We start from the raw sequence: 18,421 nt of genomic DNA, 5'->3' as shown, positions 1-18,421 counted from the left end.
TAAGAACATTAATAGTCAATCAAATATATGTGGGTAAATCAATCACTAAATGAACTATATAATGGGTTTATACATTTAAAAAAGCTCAATAAATATCTAATAGCACATTATCCTTAATTTTCTTAACTTGTCAAACGCTAGTCTAGATCAGAGCTTTTTTAGCTGTGTGTATGTATGGGTGATCCTCGGGCCCTTGGAATTATGTGCCAAATTGCCAGTGAAATGCCTAAATATGTTTTTTTCCTCCTGGGGAAAGTGTCACTGCTTCTAAAAGATCCTTCCAGTGTTTGAGATGCATAAAGTTTAAATATCACTATCTTAAGTAAAAGTGGATTAGTCACCAGCTACACCCCAAGACCTGGCCTTGACTGCCCACCTGCTTGTACTCACTAACCTTTGTCTTACATTTTCCCCTAAGCTCTTCTTTCAGTTTTCCTCTTAACTCAGACAAATGAAACTCATACCACCCCTAGGTGATGGCAATTACCCAGATAAAATCTCCCACTGGCCCAGAGCACCCACACCATTGGAGTTAAACCTGACTCATGCTTGTGCAGATGGGACCACAGAGTGACCTCTGGAATGACCTACAATTACCTTTACCTCATTATAATACTAAAACTCCACCCAAGGAGGAGCATCAGCCTTATTTACATAACATACAATGTATGTATAGGCATGTTTCCTTAAGATGCATACATTACCTTATGCCTGCCTCTGCAGAGGATGACAAGACATCCTTATCTAAGTATTCATTGTAACCCTAAACAAAAGGAGCCCATTCACTCTCTTTTGGGGAGTCACAGCTTTGGGAACCATTCCCTGTGATCTCCTTATTTACTGCAAATAAAAGTTTCTTGGTGGGACAACTCAACCTGGTACAATTTCTGACTCAACAAGGAGCAAACTCATGTTGGTTTGATTACAGATTTATTCTTGTGGATCAAGGTATTTCTCTCATCAACATGGTGGTCTCTTACTGGAACAACAAGAAAAAAATACTCTGATATAGTTAAGTCTTGGGATTTCAAAAAAACAAAGCATTATTAGGCTCAATCATTGCCAATTCCTATTGTAACAAAACCTCACAAGTGTGTAAACTCCACAATGGCAGGAATTTCTTTTGCCTTCTTCACTGGCTATATTTCCCACCACTTCGAGTGGCACCTGACTTATAAAGGTGGTCAGATTTTGTTGAGTAAATGAATTAAAATTCAAATGAACTTGCTTTTTAAAAAAAAAAAAAAGAAACTCATTGCCTATATTTCAACAATTCAGTGATCTATTATAAATGCTTAATAGGGCATCTGGGTGGCTCAGTCGTTAAGCGTCTGCCTTCAGCTCAGGTCATGATCCCAGGGTCCTGGGATCGAGTCCCACATTGGGCTCCCTGCTCGGCAGGAAGCCTGCTTCTCCCTCTCCCACTCCCCTTGCTTGTGTTCCTGCTCTCACTGTCTCTCTCTTTGTCAAATAAATAAAATCTTAAAAAAAAAAGCTTAATAAACTTAAAGGATGCAAAATTCAATATCCTCACAAATCCCAAGTTATATAAATTTTAAATTTTATGTGTGACTTACTATATGTACTCAGATTTTGAAACAGTGTAATAATTAACTCAAGAAATACCCAAAGCTATTTTTTAAATGGTCTATCATAATTTTTGAAAATCTGACCTATAACAATTTTTGAAAATCTTCCAGTGTATGGTGAAATATGTAAAGAATTTCAGCCAACTAAGTCCCTAAAAGTCATACCTATGATGTTATGTTCAAGTTTAAAGTCAAAACTTGAATCATCTTCAGGTTTGCTTTATTGAACGGTTTCACATTCAGCTGAAAGAGTCACACTATTTTATTCATTCATCAAAAGCCTAGTGTGCAGTATGAGCACATGTTTGTGAACAAGACAGATACCAACAGAGCTTATACTCAAGCAGGGAAATGGAAAGATCCATGCTTTTGATTTACAGTTCTTTCTAAAAGAATTGTCACAAATTATTGAAATGAAAGAAAGCAAAAAAACAATTAAGAAATAACAGTGAGTATTACATTATTAATTATATCCACATTTACATGTTAATGAAAACTGAAACCTAAAAAGAATGCTTAAGGATGATCTCATCTAACATTCATTTGACAGATGGGAAACCTAAGACTAAAGTGGTGAATTGGCTTGTGCAACCTAAAACAGATAATGCAAGGAGTCAGAAGTTAGGATAGATACCTGTGTTTTCTTTCTTTTTTTTTTTTTTTTAAAGATTTTATTTATTTATTTGAAAGAGAGAGAATGAGAGACAGAGAGCACGGGAGGGAGAGGGCAGAGGGGGAAGCAGACCCCCTGCTGAGCAGGGAGCCCAATGTGGGACTCGATCCCGGGACTGCAGGATCATGACCTGAGCCGAAGGCAGTCGCTTAACCAACTGAGCCACCCAGGCGCCCAGATACCTATGTTTTCTGACAGCCTTCTCCGAATACTTTCTCATAGAATGGGGACTCACTCATCCCCCATTATAGTTACTGAATGAGTGTTAGTTGAATTCATTAACTAGCTCATTTTATTTTCCACATAAAGAAAAAACATGTTATAATGTGCTAAAAACCTCAGAGTGATTAAGAACTAAGATGTAGGTCACGTGTACTGATGGGTTAATCTTTATCAGCAGGTATTCTAGTGGTTCTAACTTGCTTAATAAAAGCCAAGCTATGGGTAAATGCCTATCTTGGTAAAGATGGAATGGGAATATTTAGGTACACCATTTTGGAGGGTCATTAGTAATATCTATCAATATTAAATTTGTCTATCTTTTGATCTTACAATCACATCTCTTGAACACAAGTTTACAGACATGCATACAAATTAGCCAGGATACTTATAAAAGTGGCACTTGTAATAAGAGGAAAAAAGGCAAATAGGTAGCTTTACTCAATCATTAGGATTATAGAGACGTGACTATTTTTAAAGTCTCTATGGAAATTTCAGTCCCAGCATTTAGGATGGGTCTGATATATAGTAGCAGCATAATTAAATTTAACTCTTCAAAAGCACAGAACCTGACACAACCGCTTGTACATAGAACTTCAATAAATATTCTTGATTAATTCATTCTACCCTAAATATATTCATTCAACCTACTGGGAGGCACCTTGACAACGTCATGGTTGAGAACCAGCATTGGCAAATAGTGTCAAATATCTAGATACTTTTCTAGGCTCTAACACATGACCATTCAAAACCTATTCTTTTGTTTCCTTTTTTAGAGCAGGGATAACATCACCAACCTCATTGGATTGTTTTAAGCAAGTATCCTAACATCAGAGACATGGTGAATTGGCCATCATCATCATCATCTGTCTATGTACACAGGAGTATTATACTCTAAGCATTCCTTTTGCTGTCTAGGAAGTGCTTAAAATACTGGCTCCATTTTATTGGGCTGTAATGGAGGTCAAGAGAATTGTTGACTATAATAGTGCTTTGTGTTTCAGGTAATTGTAAAGTAACATTATTTAATAACTATTTTAACAAAAATCCTGAAAATTTCCTTGAAATATGTCTAATATGATAATTACAATGAATTGTGACAGAGCTGTTGAAGCTAACTTTAGTAATAAATCTATTTAAAAGAAAAATATACTAACATATCATGTGCCTACTAGAGAGAGATTCTGAAATTATAGTTTTTAATAGCATAGTGAGTAAAAAGACAAAATTCATTCTCTCCCCAGGTATAACCATTTATTATGTTTGGTCTATTTTTTTGAGGTATATACAAACACTGACTAATATTGAACTTTATATTTCAAAAAGGAGCAATAGGTTATGTTTTGCTTTGCAAGTTGTACCTTCTATAGCTCTCAAATTATATGACAAAAATTTGAATTGTCAAGCTATACAATGTCACAATGTCAACTAGTGTATATTCTTGTGATTACATAGCTTCAAAACTAAACAGGCTTAATTTTATGTAGATCAGGAATCAGCAATTTTTTTTTCCATAAAGGGCCATGTTTTTGACTTTGAGGGCCATCTAATCTCTGCTTCAACTATTCAACTCTACCCCTGAAACATGAAAGCAGGGATGCCTGGGTGGCTCAGTTGGTTAAGTGCCTGCCTTCAGCTCAGGTCATCATCCTGGGGTCCTGGGATCGAGTCTGACATCAGGCTCCTTGCTTGGTGGGGAGCCTGCTTCTCCCTCTGCCTGCCACTCCCCCAGCTTGTGCCCTCTCTCTCTGACAAATAAATAAAATCTTAAAAAAAAGAAACATAAAAGCAGTCAAAGACAATACACAAACAGATAGGAATGGATGTGTCCCAATAAAACTTTATTTACAAAAACAGTCTGTGAGCAAGACCTCACCTAAGGCTGTGTTCATTGAGCTTTGCTTTAGATCTCTTTTTAGCATTCAATGCTAGTGCTGTAGACCCCTAAACCAGACAGCATTTACATGAATCTTATAACCTTGTACAAACTCATGCAAATGGGAGATTTCATGCACAACCTTTAATTTTTAAAGGCACAGAATTGTCAAATAGTGAGTTAACCACTGTCATAGGGCAAATGAAAGGCATCTTTCATGGACAGAATCCTGTCAGAGAGTGTTACTTTATAAAAAGAAAAGAGCACATTAGTTACTCTTCATTACATGAAAAAACAAAAGCTACTCACAAAATATTAAAGGCACGTGGATATTGAGTGAAAAGAGAAATAGATGAGCTATGGCAGCAAAAAGAACCATTTCAGTGCATTTTATTGATCATTAACCTTTTGCTTTAGGAGGCATTTGAAAACAACAGAGAATTGTGTTATTGGTTTGGCATGAAACCTCTAATGATGCATGAGAATATATGCTCAAAAATGTCAAAGGTCACTGGAGAAATCACATATTGACAGATAAAATGTTTTTGATGTTGTGTTATACAGAAGTAAAAGGGCAATAAGCTAACTTTTTTTGTAATGCTGGCTTGGGGAACTTTTGTGGTATTTAGTAAAGTTAAAACTGAATGTGTTTCAATCTGGCCTTCTCCTTCCTAGATACCATGAGATAAAACTGATTGATAAAATATCAAAGTCAAGGACATATTTCTTACCAAGCTTGCATTTAAAATTGTCAAGAATCAACCAAAATATTTTTATTAGTGGTGGTTCAGCAATTTGTCAGTAAAAATTGTCAAAAATTGGAGAAACTGCTCACTTTCTTTGCTATATAAAACATTCATCCATTTTGCTCCTTCTGTGATTGCTAATGTCTAAAATATGTCCATGACTGGTATCTGATCTTAGCTAGTATAAATATTAGGATAAGCTCATTGGAGCTTTTTCTTTTCCAGAACAAAAGGTCCACAAATAAACTTGAGAGGGATTTTAAAAATCTGAAAGTTTTGTGGGATTATGTACCTTTTACACAGCACCAAATAAGCATTAGTATGCTAAAAAATTCTCTCACACTTAGAGCATTATACATTTAGGACCTCATCTGAGTTTCTTAAGCTGCTTTAATTGGAAAAGAATTTAACACTACCTTCCAAAATAAACTCAATTTGCAAAATTAAGCTTTGCAGGTGTATTAATTTGATGAAGATAAAAATGAACTTTAGACCAAAAACATTAACTTGTTCTAAGGGTAGGATAGATTTCTTGATTTTGGTTGACAATAATTTACAATCTACCTGAAGAGAAGGCAATATTTGTAACATGTGGCAGAAGTAAAAAACACCAAGTATACATTAAAGAAGAAATCTTCATGGATTATCCTGTAGGTAATGTTTGAATGATCTAAGATGAGTTGGTCAGTGAGTTTTACTTTAAATGATCAAGCAAAAACAAAATAAAAACAAGGAAGTCATACTTTATTTCTAGTTTCCCATCTCCCCCCACATTGAATTCATCAAACACTAATGTTGATCCTACCTCCAAAATCACGCCAGGGTTCCCATTTCTCCCCACGCTCGTCCTCCACTCCAGCCCACCCACCAGAGGTTCTCATTGCAACCTTCACACTAACTTCCCAACTGGCCTCCCCACCTCAACCTATTTGACACACAGTGGCCAGTATAATTTAAAAAACAAAACAAAACAGGGGCACCTGAGTGGCACAGTTCGTTAAGGGTGTGACTCTTAGTTTTGGCTCAGGTCCTGATATCAGGGTCATGAGATTGAACCCCACATCAGGCTCCGCCTGCTTCAGATTCTCTCTCCCTCTCCCTCTGCCCCTCCTGCTCATGCTTGCTCTCTCTCTAAAATAAATAAATCTTTAAAACAAATAAAAGAACACAAACCCCCCAAACACCCCACAAAAAACAAAAAAATGATTTAAATCATACCAATCTTCTGCTTAAGCAGTAAATTGCTTCCCATTTACTGCATATAAAATCCAGCTGCCTTATCATGACCTACAAGTCAACAATATGTCTACTTTATCTGATTCCATTTTTTCTTGTCCAGACCCTCTTCTTGCCTCAATGTCTTTGACTTAGTGATTTCTCTGTTCAGAAAGCTGTAGTCTTTTTTTTTTTAAAGATTTTATTTATTTATTTTACAGAGAGAGACAGCGAGAGAGGGAACACAAGCAGGGGGAGTGGGGAGAGGGAGAGGCAGGCTTCCCGGCGAGCAGGGAGCCCGATGCGGGGCTCGATCCCAGGACCCTGGGATCATGACCTGAGCCGAAGGCAGACGCTTAACGACTGAGCCACCCAGGCGCCCCCAGAAAGCTGTAGTCTTAACTCCTTTTATGATTAGAAAATTCTCCTCTTTTAGTTCTTTGCTGAAATCATCCACCACCCCTCACTTCTTACTCTTGAGTCCTCCTTTCTTCCATTGCCATTATTAACCCACTTACCGTATTTCCTTTACAGTCTATAATTATTCAGCTCATTTTCTGATTACTTGCCTTATGCCTATTATTTCTTATTGAATGAAAGCTCCATGAGAATAGAGGTATTATTTTCTTTGTTAACTGCTATATCCCACTGCCTAGCATGAAGACCCACCCACAACAGATAATCAGATATTAAGAAATGAGACATACACAAAGGATGAAAATTCTGCAGATCTAATAATAAAATGACAATATAAGTTACACCCTCCCACACACACAACTAGATGTTTTATAATTAAAGTTTAATGTCCTTATTAGGTGTTTTTGGAAATATTGTAATTGCACTAAGAGATGAAATATAAATAGACAAGGTAGAGAAAATACTATGGTCATGAAAAAGTTAAAAACTCTTTTGTTTATGCAGAAAAATCACAAAATTTTAATAACAGAGTGACTTTGTTTATGTAACTGATTTCCTGTCCCCAAACTCCAGAGCCTGATATGAAGCATTGCTCAATCAAAATGTCAAGTCTCAGTTAATGACAACCATTTATTGAGCTCTTATCTAGATCAGACTATGCTTTGTGCTTTCCATGGACTCTCTGTTAATCCTCACAACAACATTTATTGAGTTGCTATGACTATTCTCATTTTGCAGATTAGGAAATCTAGAATCTTTTATCTCAACAGGCCATAGAAATACAAAAAATTGAGCAAATCATCTGCTAGGCTCTGCATCTTACTGCTATGCTTAATCATTTATGAATCTTAGTTTAACTTCTGTCTCTGACTGGAAAATGGAGAGACTGTGGAGTGCTCAGTTAATTAAGAAAAAAGACATTGCCTGTCTTTCCCCATGATTTATGCAGAAATGTCAGTGAATGGAGATTGTTATAGAAAGCAAAAGGAATAAGAAGATTATATCAGACTGAAAGTTGAGAGACAATGATCCAGAACTCTCATTCGTTAATTCACTTTATTAATTCTTTTATTGATTTCCTCTCAATTACCAGAGTGCTATATGCGGAGATAAGAAGATAAATAAAAAGCATTCCCTGCCTAAGACACAGTTACTGTCATTTGAATAGAGAGACAAGTAAACCAATAATAAAAATATGCTGATCCCTTCTATAATGGATGGTATGTATGGAACACTTTTCAAGAGTTAAGTACATACCTAACTTCTGAGTAAATTAAACAGTGTGAAAGAAACCAGCATTAGATGCTTTTATGAGATTGTAGGGAAATGTCAAAAGCACAATTCATTAAGTAAATAAAGACTACACAACTTAGTAGATAGATACAGAACAGAAAAAAAATTTAGAAGAAAAGAGAAAAATCCCTATTTTTCTCTTTGAAAAATATCGAAGTATTCTATATTGTATTCAAGTATTCAATGTTGAAAATATTGAAAAATGTTGAAAGTCCATATTTTTCTCTCTGAAACAAGAAAATATATTTTCTTAAAGTTTGGCTGTTTACAAACTTACCCTGCTCTCCCAAATCACATCATATTGTTATTTATTTTAGACATAAAGCTGTCCAACTAATGCCTGTTCTCATGCACAACTTCATCCTTGATTGTCTGAAGTTAATTCCTACGAGCCACTGCCTGACAGTTTCAACTTTTACGTTCTCATAATAAAGAGACAAGTTTACCCTTTTCTGGAAACTATCTAAATTTGATTTCCAATACCTGTTAAGGATAAAATTAGCATCTAGACTTGGTAGTTATAAAACATCCAGCATATCCATGCAATATATTTGACAGTCAATTGTCTTACAAACCAAGTGACATTTTGACACTGACAAGTCAATTTTAAGGCATCTTTTCAACTTAACATTGCTGCAAGCACGAACACGTAATTGTAAACACAAATGCTTACAAAAGCATTTCCATTCCTGAAATAATTTTTTCTTTTTACTCAATTACAGGTTATTTCCTTAATTACTCTTCATTCAAATATGTTTCTCTTCCTTGACATTTGTGTAACACCGATTATTATAGAGTTCTATACTTAACAAAATTTATTTAAATTTTAGTATAATCTCTGATTTTTAATATTTCCTTTTTCAGGTGTGTTTGTTTTATGTTATTCCCGATTTTCAGAGATTAAAGTTTAAAAAAGTTAAATGAATATGTATATACACACACCTTCATATATATATGTATCTATTTATAGGTCTTTAATCTGCCCCACAGACTGTATGCACATACACACACACACTTTAGAGAAAATGTAAATAAAACAGAAAGATATATACTCAGGTTTTGCATCATACAGCTTTCCCTCAGGTTCTACCTAGTAACCTTAATTTGATTTTAGGGCCTCCTCCCAAGCAAGCATTTTAGAAACTTCTCTGACCACTTCTGATTAATCACTAAAGCCTTCCATACGGAACCCCTCCATTCACCCTCTTTGCCTAAAGATGCAAATTTGGCTTGTGCTTTATTGCATTATTCAGATTCTGAGCCCATTATTGTCCAGTTTTATTTGGATCCAAGAATGATTTAAGATTAGAAAAGGAAAACTTTCTGCTTACATCATCAAGCACTTGTCTGTGTGAATCAGTGAGGAAAACCTGCATTTTAAATCTTAGCTTGGCCCACACTGTGGGCTCTAAGGACTGGGGAAGACAAAGTCTTTTCTCCCTTCAGGCTCTTGTCTGGATTAGCATTATTTTACCTGCTGCCCTCACAGAAAAGAGGCTCACGCCACCCCTGAAAAGACAATGCAGTTGTAACAGAATCTGAAACCTAAATCTGAAATAGATTCCATATTTTAGCACGTGGAGCTCAATCAACCACCATGTGAGACTTGCCAAATAAAATGGGGCAAAGCAAGTTTTGTGACTCAAGCCCCTGATTCATGCTAAATAAATACAAGAAGTTTAAGGGTGAGAAAATAAAGTTTTTTGGGGGGAGGGTTTGGGGTGTTACCATCACAACTACTTGTTCCCTTGACATGGGAAGAAAATGGTTTCTTCCTCTGTACCTCAATTTAAGAGAGAGGCTTCAAGGAGACCACTTTATATGTCAGCTGTATTTTTAGTACACAGTAGATTGGGATGTGTTTCCTACATAAAACTATCTGAAGCATAAGCCAGCCTGCCAGCCTTTCTGAATTGGAATTAAATTGGAATTGCTGCTGCATTGGTCTTGGTTATAAATCCAGAGTTTGTCGGGACAATGAATGCCTACGTTTTCAAATTTCCTCAGATAAGATGTCAACCACATGAGAGTCCCTGGTGCCTTTCACCCCTCCCCACACACCACACGAGGGGCCAGAAAAGCTCAGCAAAAATAAGCTTGGCCAGCTGCCACAGAGCCCAAATGTCTAGTGTGAGAAGTATGGGAACACAGAGCTCCTTAGTCAAGGTACTTAGTAAGAATTTCCTAGGATGGGGCAGTGGGTGGGAAGAATGTCTCCAGAGAACCCATGAGAGGGACCTCAATGGAGTCTCCTTGGACCTTGTGATCCACACAGCATGGTGACTCTCAAGACAGTAATTTCTTACATGGCAGTTCAAAGATCCAAGAAATCCAAGCAGAAGGTGCCAGTCCTCTTAAAGCACAGGCCTAGAACTGGCCGAGCCTCATTCTTGGCATATTCTATTGGTTAAGGCAGCTCCTGGTCAATTCAGGTAAGAGAGGAAGGGAAAGAGTCCCCTCTCTTGATGGGGGTTTGTTAAAAATGTGCAGCCACTTTGATCTGTCCATGGTCACAACTGAGGAAACTAATGTCAAGTAGGTGCTGATTTACTAAGTTATTTCCTGCCTCCTTACTTTGTTCTCTCTTCAGAAGCCATGGTTAGTGAGAAAGTAGAAAAACAGAAGTTCCAGATAAAGAGAAAAGCTATGCCTACTTCTCCCATTGAGACCGATAGGGTGCAGCAGACCTGAGATGAGCAAGGGGACAATTTTGTATTATTTTATTTGGATTTAGACAGGAAAGTTCAGTTATCAACTAGAACACTTAAAACAAGTGCAGACATGTCACTGGACTTGCCTTAACTTATATTCAGGAGTACAGAAAGAATTAACATCGTAAGACATTTAAAAGGGTGATGAGCCCTGTTAGAATGGCTACATTAGAAAGATAAGAGATGGGAATGTGTTGGTGAGAATGTGGAAAAAAGGAAACCCTCCTACGCTGTTGGTGGGATTGTAAACTGGTGCAGCCAGTATGGAAAACAGTGTGGAGGGTTCTCGAAAAATTAAAAATAACAGGGACCTGGGTGGCTCAGTTGGGTAAGCATCTGACTCCTGATTTCAGCTCAGGTCCTGATCTCAAGGTCATGAGATTGAGCCCCGGCCCCATTGGGCTCTGCAGTGGGCATAGAGCCCATTTAAGATTCTAGGTCTCCCTCTCCTGCCCCTCCCCACCCCAGCTAGCACTCTTTCTCTCTAAAAAAACAAAACCAAAAAACTTTATAGAGTCTAACTTGGATTCACAAAGGCCTCCCGCAAATATGAATGAGCCTAAAGATACGCCAAGATATCATGCACATTTGACTCATAAAAATGTGAGCGTATCTAAGAGTCAAGTTTATCCTTAACCTGTACAGAAAGGCTTTAAAACAACTAAAACATTGAGATCTGAGTATGTTAGAGAAGAGGGATAAACTGTTTTTTGATGCAATGTTGTTTTTTTTTTCTTTAAAAAAATACCACTTATTCTCAAGGAAGAATAATTGAAATCAAGTGCTTATAGACTCAGGGCCTTAAAATTATTTACTTATGACCATTTGGGGAAAATGTTCTGGACCAGTAAAGAAAAGAGGTCGCTTTTCTTTTTGATCTCTCTTCTGAACCAGAACAAACAAACAAATAAACCGTAGGCATCTCCTTTCAACATGGCATTTGCTGGGTCAGTTTTCACCTTGAGTAGCGAGCAAGTATACAAATAGGATCAATGAAAGTGATACAAACTATGGAATAAAAGGCACAAAGCATTTCAAGGATTAAGAAGTTAGCACTAACCTTCTCATTCTTTCAGTATTCTGGATGGGAGAGAAGTAGAATCGGTTCTGGGCATGCAGTACTGAGGTCCGACTTCCTCAGGTAGAGCGAGAACCCCATTCTAGGCGTTATTTCATCTAATTACCACACAATAGAAGCAGGCACTTGTAACCTCCATTTGACAGGAATTTCAAAGGAATTTAGAGTGATCTAGTAATGCGCTTGAAAGCACTAACCAAGGGAGTGGCAGACTCAGGACTTGTGGGCCGATTCCAAGCCCATAATCTTAACCATTTCCCAAATCTCCTATCATCTTTTCTAAAATACAAGTTAGATGTACTTACCAAGACTTGACCACGACTCAGCTCAGAGCTCTGCATCATTTCCTTCCCACCGGTGTGTTGCTCAGATCTGGAAACTTCCCCTAGGCAAGTTACCATCTGCAATAGGTTACTCCCAGGTGCGGAGGGGCTCTCCCAGTTCTGCCATCTCACCTGAGCAGCTGGGGCTCATCTACTGTCACAACCACCTGTAGCCCACTAGCTGCCTTTTCACCAGTGTGATGGCTATAAACACAATGTTTTCCACAGGACTTAACAAGTCTGTGAGGAAAAGTATGGGTAGGTGTTATTTTCAAGAAAATCTCTTTGAAGATACGGAATGACTTCATTGAAAGGTGAATGTCCCTGAAAATAAGTGAAATGTTTTCGATTGTTACTACCTTGGAAAATATACCCAGCACTTCTTCTCCCTTTTCTCATTTCTTTAGATTCAAATCTTGACCTACATCTCCTGTTCTCTCTGTCTTCAAGATTATTTCATTACTTTGAAATGAATCTCTCGAGCTATGGCATGAGGCAACTAGATTAAAAAAAATAATTCTGTATTTCTCATATAGAAGTGGGGAAACAGAAGTAGAGAACGGCTTTTTTACCTACAGAAAGGGCCTAGTCAGGAAGGGCCTTGCATAGAGGCAAACATACTTAACTCCTGAAGGGAGAGGAAAGCTTTACTTTATGTGGTAGCAGTAGCCAAAGACATCTCTTTTGGTGCTTCCAAACCCAACGGGACAGTCTCTCACTCATGTGTAGTGAGTGGTCCTGGGAGTTGGAGGTAACTGATCTAGGTAAGAACACAAAAATAGTAATGTTCTCAAAATGGGCTTTCGTTGGATACTCTTCACATGATTTCCTTTTATCTAATATATTCCTTTCTGCCAAGGCTCTCTAAAAACTCCTCAGCCATTCCAGACTAACTTCCAGAACCTTCTCTGCATGCTAGACCAGCCCTACCAGATCAAGTGACTCTGGTTTAAACTTAATTACTATGATACATGAGGAACATATATGAAGTCACAAATAGGCCTCTTAAAGGCAATAACAATAAAGCTTTTAGTCTGAGATATAACCATCTTTCTGAATAACATCCTCTGTATATTATCACTGGTGTTGACTTGTGGCAACATTCTGAGCTATTTGCCATTTGGGTCTGCTTTGAGAGAATACGGGTTGTAGACAGCAGAGACTAGGCTCCTTACATGTGCCCAGCATTGTGCTACAAACTCTATAAACATTATCTTAGTTCTCGCAATTACTTGAGCATATATTCAAAAATATCTTTCTCATCCTCAAATTACTCTCTATCACTTCCTTGCTTTATTACTTACATATAAGCTCCCTGAGAAGAGGAATCTTAGATCTCTTATCTCAAGACCAGTCTCTGAAACTATGGATGAATTCATGAACCAACCTTTGAAGAAGATTGTATTATTATGTGCATTTGACAAGTAATCATTGAAGGATTCAGCATTTAAAATCCAGTAATAACCATAATATGATTAACCTATTAGAGTCTGTTAGTGAGGACCCATGAACCAAACTGTGATAAAGGCATTCTGTGATTACATCATGCCAGGACACTCCTCCAAGGCAGGTCCTTCCATTGGTGCTATTTTAGAGAAACACTGTCTTAGAGGGGATTAATTTCTTCTCCAAGGTCACACAGTTATTTAAAACATGGCTAGGATTCCAACTCAGATCTATGACTGAGAACAAATGCTTTTAATGATGAGGTTATACTGCTTTCTTTCCAGTTTGGTCAACTTGCCCAATACAGATGATCTACTGCTTATAATTACTTCAAATAAGATTTTATAATACCTCTTCTTCCCCTAATTATTGTATCTATTATCTCCAGAGGCAGCACAGGAAGAAAAATCAAGCTAACAAAACAGGAGAGGGTCAGAGGAGATGGTGAAAAATTCACTGACTTAATTCAACAAATATGTACAGAACAGATAAAGATGAGCCATATCCAATGAGAGCACTCACTCTGCCAGAGTTTATGATCCCAGTGGGCATTCTGATGTGTGGTCTTGACATTTAGCATTGGAAGGGCAGCCATTCTCATCTGGACGTTTTGGAAAAACCACTACAACAATCACATTGAGTGGACATTTTCTTCCTCATTAGCCAGTCTAGCTATACATTTCAGATGAGCTTTGGGTTTTGTGTTTGTTGCATTCTACTGTCTGATGCCAAAATAAATCTGCTAATTAGCCATTCTTATCTTTGTCTGTCCCCCCACCCACCGAATTTTCCCAGGAAACATCCAATTATACAGTTTCTAATTCTTTCTCTTCCACACAGTACTAATGATCAAGGTAGACTCATCAAGCTCCAAGCTAATTTCAATGGGCGAAAGAAGAGTAAAGAATAGGAATAATGACCAGCAAATAATAGAAGCACCCTTTCCTACATATTTAATTCTGTATCAGTGCATTTATTCCATGTGCAAGTTCAAGAGGTAATTATCACCTATATATAAAGCAAGACATGCTAAATTAGGGCACAGCATTCAAATAAAAACAAAAGCAGAAAAACCTAACGATTTAAATAAGTCATATTCCAATCTGTTTATATCATTCCTTTCAAAAGAATGGTACAATTTACTAATTGCTAATTTTGTAATTGCTGCTGTGGGTTGATTTTACCTCCAATATTTACTGAAGTGTATCCAACTTATAATGAGTATCAGTACATTTTTCCCTTTTAAAAAGGGTACAATGCTTCAGAAAACAATAAACCCAATTAAGATTAATTTCAATTCAAAAAAAGATGGCATTATATGAATATGAAATGGCAGGGGGGATTTTAATTGGAAAAAAAAGAACTAGTAACATCCTAATCATTTTTTTATTTTATTGAATCATACTGTTACATTTTCATTGAAAATGGTAAAATTATTGAAAATCAACCCAAACCACCTTTAAAAAAATTAAAATGTATGGTGAAAATTAAACATAAATCCTAGAAAATAGTTTTCAAATAGACAAATATTTTTATAATTTTTACTTAAAGAATTCTGAAGCTGGGACAGTCTTACCTTAGAAAGCCTTCCATGTAAGAATTAGAGAATATCAAAATTTACAATTGCCAAAGGAAAGCTTCCCAGCTTTTCCATTCCCCAATTTGAATTATGATCAATAATAGAGGCAGAACAAATTACGCTGCAAGTTGGTACTACAAATTCTTACTCAAAATCTCTAAATCTGATGGATCTGATTTTGATCTTTTTTTTTAAAAAAAGATTTTATTTATTTATTTGACAGAGAGAGACGTAGCGAGAGAGGGAACACAAGCAGGGGGAGTGGGAGAGGGAGAAGCAGGCCTCCCGCCGAGCAGGGAGCCAGATGTGGGGCTCAATCCCAGAACTCTGGGATCGTGACCTGAGCCGAAGGCAGACACTTAACAACTGAGCCACTCAGGTGCCCCGATGGATCTGATTTTGAAAGGGATCTAAACATGCCGTAGAGCTTAAGGTTTGCAGTTTGCCTGGGTTAGAATCCTATTTTACTTGCCCTTGTTGTACTTAATCTCGTGGAGTCTTGGTCTCCTTATCTGTAAAATGGGCTTGATATTAGTACCTAACTGTGATGATTAATTTAGCAATAGTAAAGTGGCTCAGAGTCTGGCACAAAGACAGTGAAGATGCTATCTGACATTATTAATGTGATATTCTTATAAAAATCTGATACAGAATCACTTTACCCTCTCCTAGGAATTACTGGTATCATATACCTTTCTTCTCAGTAGAATGAGATCAAGGGAGATCTCTAAACATATTAAAAGAAAGCCACCTTCAAATGTTTACTTTTTTTTCCAGTGTCACCTATTTACCTCCTGATGAGAAGACTAACGATAGGAGCATGGCCCTAAGCACTGACACACATGGTTTCATTTGCTAACTCCCAGCTTTTAAGTGGGCACACCAATAACCTCAATTCACAAAAGATGAAATTCAGCACCGAGGGTGCAGTGGTCACTGAAGATCTCACATCTCTTTAAGAGTAATAGTACCATGTCCCCATTCTGCAGATAGGGAAACTGAGGCGCAGGGAAGTTACTGAATGTAAGCAAGGTCACACGGCCTTTTAGTGAGGGTGTAATTCAGACCAAGATGACATGGGCATGGGTTTTAATGACATAATCTGTTTCTGCATATTCCCTCAGTCTTTCCCTTCATTAAGGTACACTAATACACCTAGTACAACTGTAGTAAATTCAAAATCACTCCTCCCTACACACAGGTACACACACACTCACCCCTGGCACAAGCCCTACACATACTTTCCCAACTTGATTGTCCTGCCTCTAAATATAAGAAAACAGTTGAATTATTACTTTACTGTGAATTTTCCTTACATCAACAATAATATTTAGAACTCTTTACTAATTACAAATTAATCTTTTCTAGTATATTTTTTGAAATATTTAGAATACACTACACTACAAGGGTGGTTTAGGAAGCCTCAAACACTGATACCAGTGAGAAACTCTAGGGGACTTGGTAAGTTGATATTAATCTTAAGAAAATACTTGTCAAAAATGTGGGCAGACACCATCAACCAAGTCAAGTCATTAGAAACTAGATACCATAATTATGTAAAGTGAATTTTCTACTTCCCCTCCCTCTCTCCCCATACCTGAAATATTTTTAATATAAAGGACACTGTTTTAAACTGCTGTTTTTACTAAGTCAGTAGGGTATAAAAATAACTTTAAAAAACCCCTTAAAAGATGGAAAGATTAAAATTTGGCTGAAAAATATAAGAAATGATAGCATCAGCATTAACTATTATGGTGCCGTCCCATTTCCCCTCTTAAAATATTCTTTTTGACCATACCACAATGAATCATGCATGGATATTTGATTGTTATAAATTTTATTCGAATAATAGAAAATAATACATACAGATAACCATAGGATACACACACAGAATTTAAAGATAAATTTTATACTTTTCAATATGAAACAAAGTACATATCTCATGGAGATATATTGCTACAAATGCCAGGAAACAATAGAGTAATCATCTTGAAAATGGAAAGTATAGGAACATATTATCAGAATTACTAAATAATAAAAAGGTACAATTCCATTACATGTAGCATAAAATACAGGTATTGGAGAAAGTGTTTCCCCACTTTTTGACTGGAAATAACAATGGTCATATGAAATCTACTAGTCATCCAGATTTTTTCTAGATATATACAGTATATACAGACCTTGCAGAGAAAATTATATTTTTCTCCTTTGTGTATAATGACTTTATCTCAAATGTAATCTTTCAACGTAAAGTAATATTTCATGATGGTATCAGAATTTTGCTAATTTCTATACTTTTTTGATATCTGAACTGTTGGTTTCAAATTCTGATATCTTTGTAAAGAAGAACAAGTTCCTGCAAAATGTGAAATTGGTAGGAAAGAGGTAAAAAATTGATTTCGCAATGTCTAACACTCAATCTGTCGATTTTCATATATACTTTACATATTGCTATGAAGTCATGTCTTCAACAATCTTTTGAAAACCACATATTGAAAGACTGAGTCATACATATCAAAGTCAGCAGCATTGCCATGGGTCTATTACAAATTTAACTCAGGAACTAAAAAGCCTGCCAGACTCACTCTGATAGACGGTTGGATTTCATTAAAAAACCATCTCCACCATCCAAAAAAGAGAGGGTCCCTTAATGGAATCAGAAATTGGAATTGAAGAATTGTGTGAATTTTGTTTAATATTTGAGTTGAGAGTCAGATCATTCCTTATTTTCTCCGTGTTTTAATAAAACCTGAAAGCTTGTTCGCAGGTGTGAAGGAAACAATTACTTTTAAATTTTTTTTAATATTTGAGAAAGAATAAAATGGGATCATTTCAATTTCATAATATCATTGAAAAAAAGAAAGCATTACCCATAATAGAATGCAAGCTTTAAAAAAGTGGCTGGTCCGTATGACTTTTATATGGTTAAAAAAATTCTTATTAATATTTTGCAAAGATTCAGCATGTTAAGGGTAACAAAACACTTTCACATTCCCTTCTTTATCTCTTAACAAACGATGCACGGGGCAGGGGCAGGTATGCTGGGTATTATCTCCACAGTCTATAGATGAAAAATTGAGAACTGGAGAGAGCAGGGTGATTTGTAAAGAATCTCGCAACTTTGTCATGCCTAAACAAAACAGGACTGTTCCCACCTCTGGTGTAGCATTTTCCAACATTCTTTTGAATCACATGCACCCTCTTCCAAACAGGGTAATTTAAAAAATGTATTTTCACCCTTGAGTATTTCAAATGA

The sequence above is a fragment of the Neomonachus schauinslandi genome, chromosome 1 (assembly GCF_002201575.2).
Source record: "Neomonachus schauinslandi chromosome 1, ASM220157v2, whole genome shotgun sequence".
Classification (NCBI taxonomy): Eukaryota; Metazoa; Chordata; class Mammalia; order Carnivora; family Phocidae; genus Neomonachus; species Neomonachus schauinslandi.
The sequence above is the reverse complement of the archived record's forward strand: the minus strand, read 5'-3'. Positions refer to the sequence as shown.